Raw genomic sequence first — 7,853 nt, 5'->3', positions numbered from 1 at the left:
TAAGCTCTCTCTGATACCTAGGTGTTCAGACAAGGTAATTCAAACAAGTTATGACAGTTTAAATATCCCAAAAATAGTCAAAAGTTATAGCATCTAGCATGGAGTAATTTCTTTTTAGAAATTGCTTTATCAGCTTTCAATGATGTTTGACAAACAGCAGCTGAGTGTTGCTGTGTGGCGCCAAGGGACAGTTGGAGTAAAGTCTTGACTTGCTTGGAACAGACTGTACTGGGTAGAACTGCCTCAAGTCAACACGCACCTGAAGCAGATCTTGTAACATCAGTGAGTCAGAGGAAGAAGGATTCATCAGGAAAATCTGTGTGTCTGCTTGCACACTACTATAACGTTTAGACATGATAACTTACAAATCATCGTTACAAGTGTCACTGAAGTCATTTCCACGTGATTTTAGCTCAGTACAATCATCACTGAAGGGTTAAAGTAAGTAATCTAAAAATATTATATAAGAAATGAGTCAAATAAAACTTAGTTATAAAAATCAATTACACAGAAGTGTAAATGTAAAAGAAAATATAAGAATTTAACTAAATTGCCCATTACAATCTTTTTATCTCAAGAGATCTAAAGATTATCTAAAGACAAATTTGTCCTGAATATTTAACACTATGGAAATCGGCCAAATTAGGATCAGGAGTCACAATTATACTTAATTGTTATGTTATGGATTTTTATGAGAATATTTTGGATATACAGTATGAAAGGAATACTGACCAAGTGCCAAAATAGACCATCATATCAAAGGCCTATGTTAGATGTGTGACGGGCCCCTGAGCTGTGGCGTTGTCTTGCTGTGTGCTGTCTGGTTTGCGGGTTTCCAGCAGGGTGGAGCTAACCTATTTGGAGCACCTGGCCATTGAGCTGCAGGTTATAAAGCCCCACATGGTTCAGCATTTGGTGGCTTTTTCTCCTACCTCTGCATCTCCACCTCATGTGCCCAGCTGCTTTGCCTCTTGGTGAATTATTGTTTTTTGCACTGTGTTGAGCCATGGGCACTTGTTTCAATCAATCAATCTTTATTTATATAGCATCTTATACAATCAAAATTGTTTCAAGGCGCTTTCCAGAATCCCAGGGCCTAACCCCAGACAAGCAACAGTGGCTGTGACGAGTATGGTACGGACCCAAGTGCAGTACAAAACAGGCAATGAACTGATGATCAGTTAACAGGTTTATTAACTGCAATCTGGCAAACAAAGAACAGTTCGAGGGCGGGGCAGTGGACTTGGTCGAGGCAGGCAAAAAGTCAGTAACCGGGAGGCAGGCAGAATCAGGCAAACAATCCAGAGGGAGACTGGCTGAGCTCGTGGTCAAAACGGAAGACAGAGTTAATTTACCAGGGGTCAGGCAGAACAGGTGGGTCGTACACAGGCAGGGTCGATACCGGGAAGACAGGCAGGTAAACGCTGGAAAGTCATGCATAGCAGAGAACAATCTGGCACTGAGTGAGTGTGAGACTGGAGAATATATACTGGTAGGTGAGCTGATTGATGAGTGAGGGCAGGTGTGTGATCAGTGACTGAGAGCAGGTGTGTGATCAGTGACTGATAGCAGGTGTGGTGATCAGAGGGTGTGGTGTGAGCAGGGCAGTGGAAAGGTACTGAGTCCATGGGCTGGAGCAGAGTGCGACAGAACCCCCCCCTCAAGGGACGGCTCCCGACGTCCCCAAAAAGTCCCATGAGCCAGGGTGGGAGGAGGGGGAAACTGGAAGGCGGGTTAGAATTCCTGAGAGGAGAACAAGGTCACCTGCAGATCTCCCGTCTGCGACCGGGAATCCTCCTCTGGCTCAGGAGCTGGAGCCGCAGTAGGGCCGACAGCACGCACCCCTCGACGAGGAACGCCCCCGACCATGCTGTGAGAGGGCTGATCTGGATGCTGCCGATGAAAGTCACGGAGGAGCTGTTGGTCCAAAATGTGACGAGCAGGAACCCAAGATCTTTCTTCTGGGCCATAACCCTCCCAGTCAACGAGATACTGAAGGCCTCTGCCACGAACACGGGAGCGGATGATGCGGCGCAGGAAGTGGCTGTAGAAGACCAGACGGGGCCTGACGAGAAGACTTGTTCTGGTTGCAGGTAGGGCAGGCATTGACATATTCCCGGGTGTCCTCCTCTAACGAGGGCCACCAGAAGCGTTGCTGGAGGACGTCACAGGTTCTCTGGATCCCCGGATGACAGGAAACCCTAGAGGCATGAGCCCACTGGAGCACTTCTGACCTTAGGGTTGCAGGCACATGCAGGCGAGACAGTGGCAAGGAAAAACGCCCCTTTAACAGGAAGAAACCTTGAGCAGGACCAGGCTCATGTAGGGGGACCCTCCTGCTGATGGCTGGCTGGGTAAAGAGAGAGGAGAGGAGAGGAGAGGAGAGAGAGGAGAGGAGAGGAGAGGAGAGGAGAGGAGAAGGAGAAGGATCAGGAGGGAGAAGAGGAGAGGAGGGGAGAAGAGAGGGAGAGGAAAAGGAGTAGGAGAAGGAGGGGGAGAGGAGAGGAGAGGAGAGGAGAGGAGAGGAGAGGAGAGGCACAGAGCACAGATACGCACACAAAAATACACTATACAACGGGTCAGCGGGGCCGGAGGTCATCATGCAGCTCCGAAGGCAGCGATACCTGTAAATAAATAGAGGGGGGGGGGCAGAAAAACTACACAAGAATCAGCATAACTAGTCTGCTTGATGAGGAGAGGAGAGGAGAGGAGAGGAGAGGAGAGGAGAGGAGAGGAGAGGAGAGGAGAGGAGAGGAAACCATGACGCAGTGGGGTGACAGAGGCCTTGTCAGGTGATCATGTTTCCGGACCCCGGCAGCCTTGGCCTATAACAGCATAGCTAAGATGTTAACCTAATGATTAGACGACCCCCTAAGTATGATAATTTGTCTGTCTATGATAGTAACTGGAACTACAGAATTAACGACAATAAGCTTTTTCAAAGTGGTACGTATTAAGTCTGATCTTAAATGTAGCGATGGAGTCAGCCTCCCGTACCTGGACAGGGAACTGGTTCCATAGTAGGGGGGCCTGGTAGCTAAATGCTCGGCCCCCCATTCTACTCCTAGAAACTCTGGGAACCACAAGTAGACCAGCATTCTGAGAGCGGAGCGGTCTATTGGGCTGATAAGGTATCACTAGCTCCTCCAGGTAGGATGGAGCTAGGCCTCTGAGGACCTTGTAGGTCAAAAGAAGGGTTTTAAAAATTATTCTAAATTTAACGGGCAGCCAATGAAGCGACGCCATTACAGGAGTTATGTGAGCTCTTTTGTCAATACCTGTCAGAACTCTGGCTGCAGCATTTTGGATCAACTGGAGGCTTCTTAAAGAGTTGTTTGGACACCCTGATAATAAAGAATTACAATAGTCCAGCCTGGAAATAACAAATGCATGGACTAACTTTTCAGCATCATGCCGCGTCAGTAGCTTCCTGATCTTTGTGATGTTCCTCAGGTGAAAAAAGGCACTTCTAGAGACTAATTTAATGTGTGAGTTGAAGGAGAGATTTTGATCAAAAGTTACTCCTAGATTCCTCACAGAGAGACTAGATGTTAATGAGATACCATCTAGAGTGATCATGTGATCTAATCTATCTCTGAGAGGTTCAGGACCAAACACCATGACCTCAGTTTTTCCTGGGTTAAGGAGGAGGAAATTTGAAGACATCCAGGACTTTATGTCTTAAAGACAGGTCTGAAGCTTCACTAACTTCTCTGTCTCCTCTGGTTTCATGGATAAATAAAGCTGAGTGTCATCGGCATAACAATGAAAATTTATCCCATGCTGCCGAGTAATGTTCCCTAAGGGAAGCATGTACAAGGTGAAGAGGATTGGTCCAAGTACAGAACCTTGAGGAACTCCATGGCTAACCCTACTGTATGAGGAGGGAACACCATGGACATGAGCAAACTGGTATCTATCAGATAAATATGATCTAAACCAGTCTAGTGCTGTCCCTTTAATCCCAATGTTTAATCAATGTTTACCAGCTGTTTACTGTAAATGTTCAGTGGTCAAACGCGATTCAAGTGAAAACCCACATTGCTTCTACGTGGAACAATTACACTTTATCAAATGACAATAGACATAGGTTAGGAGAGATGGTGTCCATCCCACACAGGATGGTGCCTCTCTTATTTCTAGTAATTTGGCTAATTTTATTAGACCCAAAGTGACCTGACAATCCAGGGTCCAGACCAGGATGCAGAGTTGTAGTCTTACACACCTCTCTGCTGCTTTCATAGAACCCTCATCCACCAACAATAATATATTTAACACTATAGAGGTAGTCTCTGTTCCACGGTTAAAAGTTCACCAAGCACAGAGCAGGGGAGCGGTCAATCACCATAATCTTATTAAAATTAATACTAAAGCACAAGTTAGAGAAACTAATATCACAATTAAGTGTGGACTGTTAAATATTAGATCTCTTTTGTGTAAATCCCTGTTAGTACACGACCTGATAGCGGATCATCACATTGATTTATTTTGTCTTACTGAGACCTGGCTTCAGGAGGAGGAGTATGTTAGCTTAAATGAATCTACTCCTCCTACTCATCTTAATTATCATATTCCATGTGTTACTGGTCGAGGAGGGGGAGTGGCAGCAATCTATCACTCCAAGTTATTAATTAATCCTAGACCAAAATATGGCTCCAGTTAATTTGAAAGCCTGACTCTTGGCATCACTCATCTGAACTGGAAGGCAGAAAAGCCACTTCTGTTTGTAGTTGTATATCGGCCCCCTGCTGGGCCACATTCAGAGTTCCTGTCTGAGTTCTCTGATTTCTTATCTGACTTGGTCCTTAGAACGGACAAAGTCATTATCATTGGAGACTTTAATATCCATGTAGACGTTGTAAATGACAGCTTTAGAAATGGCTTCATTTCATTACTTGAGTCAGTTGGTTTCCTCCAGCAGATAAACCTACCAACTCATAACTTCAACCACACCCTAGATCTAGTTCTGACTTATGGTGTTGAGGTAGAACATGTGTCAGTGTTCCCTCAGAACCCACTCCTGTCAGACCATTCTTTGATCACTTTCACATTTATGATTAAGGATTCTTCTATGCTCAGAGCACAGTCTTACTATAGCAGATGTCTTTCAGATAATGCTGTAGCTAAGTTTAAGGAAGCGATCCCTGTGCTAATCCCAGGACCACCGTGTGTTTCCCCAGGGATAAATCATTATAATCTTAGCCCTGCTGAGGTTGACTCTATTGCGGAAGGTGCAGCAACCTCACTGAGAATCACGCTTGATTCTGTTGCCCCCCTGAAAAAGAAAATAGTAAATCAGAGGAGGTGTGCCCCCTGGTATAATTCACATATCAGGACCCTCAAGCAGAAAGTGCAAAGACTGGAAAGGAAGTGGCATTCTTGTAAAATAGACAGCTATCATGTAGCCTGGAAAGACTGTCTATTAGTTTACAAAAAGGCCCTTCGCAAGGCTAGAACAGCTTATTCTTCTTCTTTAATTGAGGAAAATAAGAGCAACCCCAGGTTTCTTTTCAGCACTGTGGCCAAATTAACTAAGAGTCACAGTGTTTTAGATCCACGTATCCCTTCTTCCCTTAGTGGTGAATACTTCATGAGCTTCTTCATTGATAAAGTTCTAGCTATCAGAGAAAGCTTACCAGGCCATCCCAACAACTGGACCATCACCAGATGTGCTGACTGTGGGAACATACAGGTTCTCCAACGAGCCCTTAAACTCCTTCACCCCTATATATTTTTCTGAGGCATCATCACTAATTCAGAAATCCAAGACCACCACGTGTCTTTTAGATCCCATCCCCATCCCCTGTTGAAGGATGTTTTACCATTGATAGGCAGTCCTATCCTGGACCAGATCAATGGTTCTTTAGTGACAGGTTATGTACCCCGGTCCTACAAGGTGGCAGTGATTAAGCCGTTGCTTAAAAAAACATCACTAGATCCTGATGTATGAGCAAATTATAGGCCAATATCCAACCTTCCTTTTATCTCTAAAGTTCTTGAGAAGGTGGTGGTGACTCAGTTACTGGAGCACCTGCAGAGGAACAACCTGTTTGAGATGTTTCAGTCAGGCTTTAGAGCTCATCACAGCACAGAAACAGCACTTCTTAAAGTTACTAATGATCTTCTCATAGCTTCAGATCATGGACTGGTCTCTATGCTGGTTCTGCTGGATTTCAGTGCTGCTTTTGATACAGTTGATCACAGCATCCTGTTACAGAGACTGGAACATGTGATTGGGATTAAAGGGACAGCACTAGACTGGTTTAGATCATATTTATCTGATAGATACCAGTTTGCTCATGTCCATGGTGTTCCCTCCTCATACAGTAGGGTTAGCCATGGAGTTCCTCAAGGTTCTGTACTTGGACCAATCCTCTTCACCTTGTACATGCTTCCCTTAGGGAACATTACTCGGCAGCATGGGATAAATTTTCATTGTTATGCCGATGACACTCAGCTTTATTTATCCATGAAACCAGAGGAGACAGAGAAGTTAGTGAAGCTTCAGACCTGTCTTAAGACATAAAGTCCTGGATGTCTTCAAATTTCCTCCTCCTTAACCCAGGAAAAACTGAGGTCATGGTGTTTGGTCCTGAACCTCTCAGGAATAGATTAGATCACATGATCACTCTAGATGGTATCTCATTAACATCTAGTCTCTCTGTGAGGAATCTAGGAGTAACTTTTGATCAAAATCTGTCCTTCAACACACACATTAAATTAGTCTCTAGAAGTGCCTTTTTTCACCTGAGGAACATCACAAAGATTAGGAAGCTACTGACGCCGCATGGAGCTGAAAAGTTAATTCATGCTTTTGTTACTTCCAGGCTGGACTATTGTAATTCTTTATTCAGGGGTGTCCAAACAACTCTTTAAGAAGCCTCCAGTTGATTCAAAATGTTGCAGCCAGAGTTCTGACAGGTATTGACAAAAGAGCTCACATAACTCCTGTAATGGCGTCGCTTCATTGGCTGCCCGTTAAATTTAGAATAATTTTTAAAACCCTTCTTTTGACCTACAAGGTCCTCAGAGGCCTAGCTCCATCCTACCTGGAGGAGCTAGTGATACCTTATCAGCCCAATAAACCGCTCTGCTCTCAGAATGCTGGTCTACTTGTGGTTCCCAGAGTTTCTAGGAGTAGAATGGGGGGCCGAGCATTTAGATACCAGGCCCCCTGCTATGGAACCAGCTCCCTGTCCAGGTACGGGAGGCTGACTCCATCACTACATTTAAGATCAGACTTAATACGTACCTCTTTGAAAAAGCTTATTGTTGTTAATTCTGTAGTTACTATCATAGATAGACAAATTATCATACTTAGAGGGTCGTCTAATCGTTAGGTCGCATCTTGGCTATGCTGTTATAGGCCAAGGCTGCCGGGGTCCGGAAACATGATCACCTGACAGGCCTCTGTCACCCCACTGGGTCATGGTTTCCTCTCCTCTCCTCCTCCTCATCAAGCAGACTAGTTATGCTGATCCCTGTGTAGTTCCCCCCATTCATTTACAGGTAAATGAGCTCAGCCTTCGGAGCTGAGGGATGACCTCCGGCCCCGCTGTATAGCGTATTTTTGTGTGAGTCTGTGCTCTGTGCCTCTCCTCTCCCCTCCCCCTCCTTCTCCCCTCTCTTTACCCAGCCGGCCATCAGCAGGAGGGTCCCCCTACATGAGCCTGGTCCTGCTCAAGGTTTCTTCCTGTTAAAGGGGAGTTTTTCCTTGCCACTGTCTCGCCTGCATGTGCCTGCAACCCTAAGGTCAGAAGTGCTCCAGTGGGCTCATGTCTCTAGGATTTCCTGTCATCCGGGGATCCAGAGAACCTGTGACGTCCTCCAGCAACGCTTCTGGTGGCCCTCGT

This window comes from Takifugu flavidus, chromosome 1 (assembly GCF_003711565.1).
Source record: "Takifugu flavidus isolate HTHZ2018 chromosome 1, ASM371156v2, whole genome shotgun sequence".
Classification (NCBI taxonomy): Eukaryota; Metazoa; Chordata; class Actinopteri; order Tetraodontiformes; family Tetraodontidae; genus Takifugu; species Takifugu flavidus.
This window is presented reverse-complemented; position numbering follows the sequence as displayed.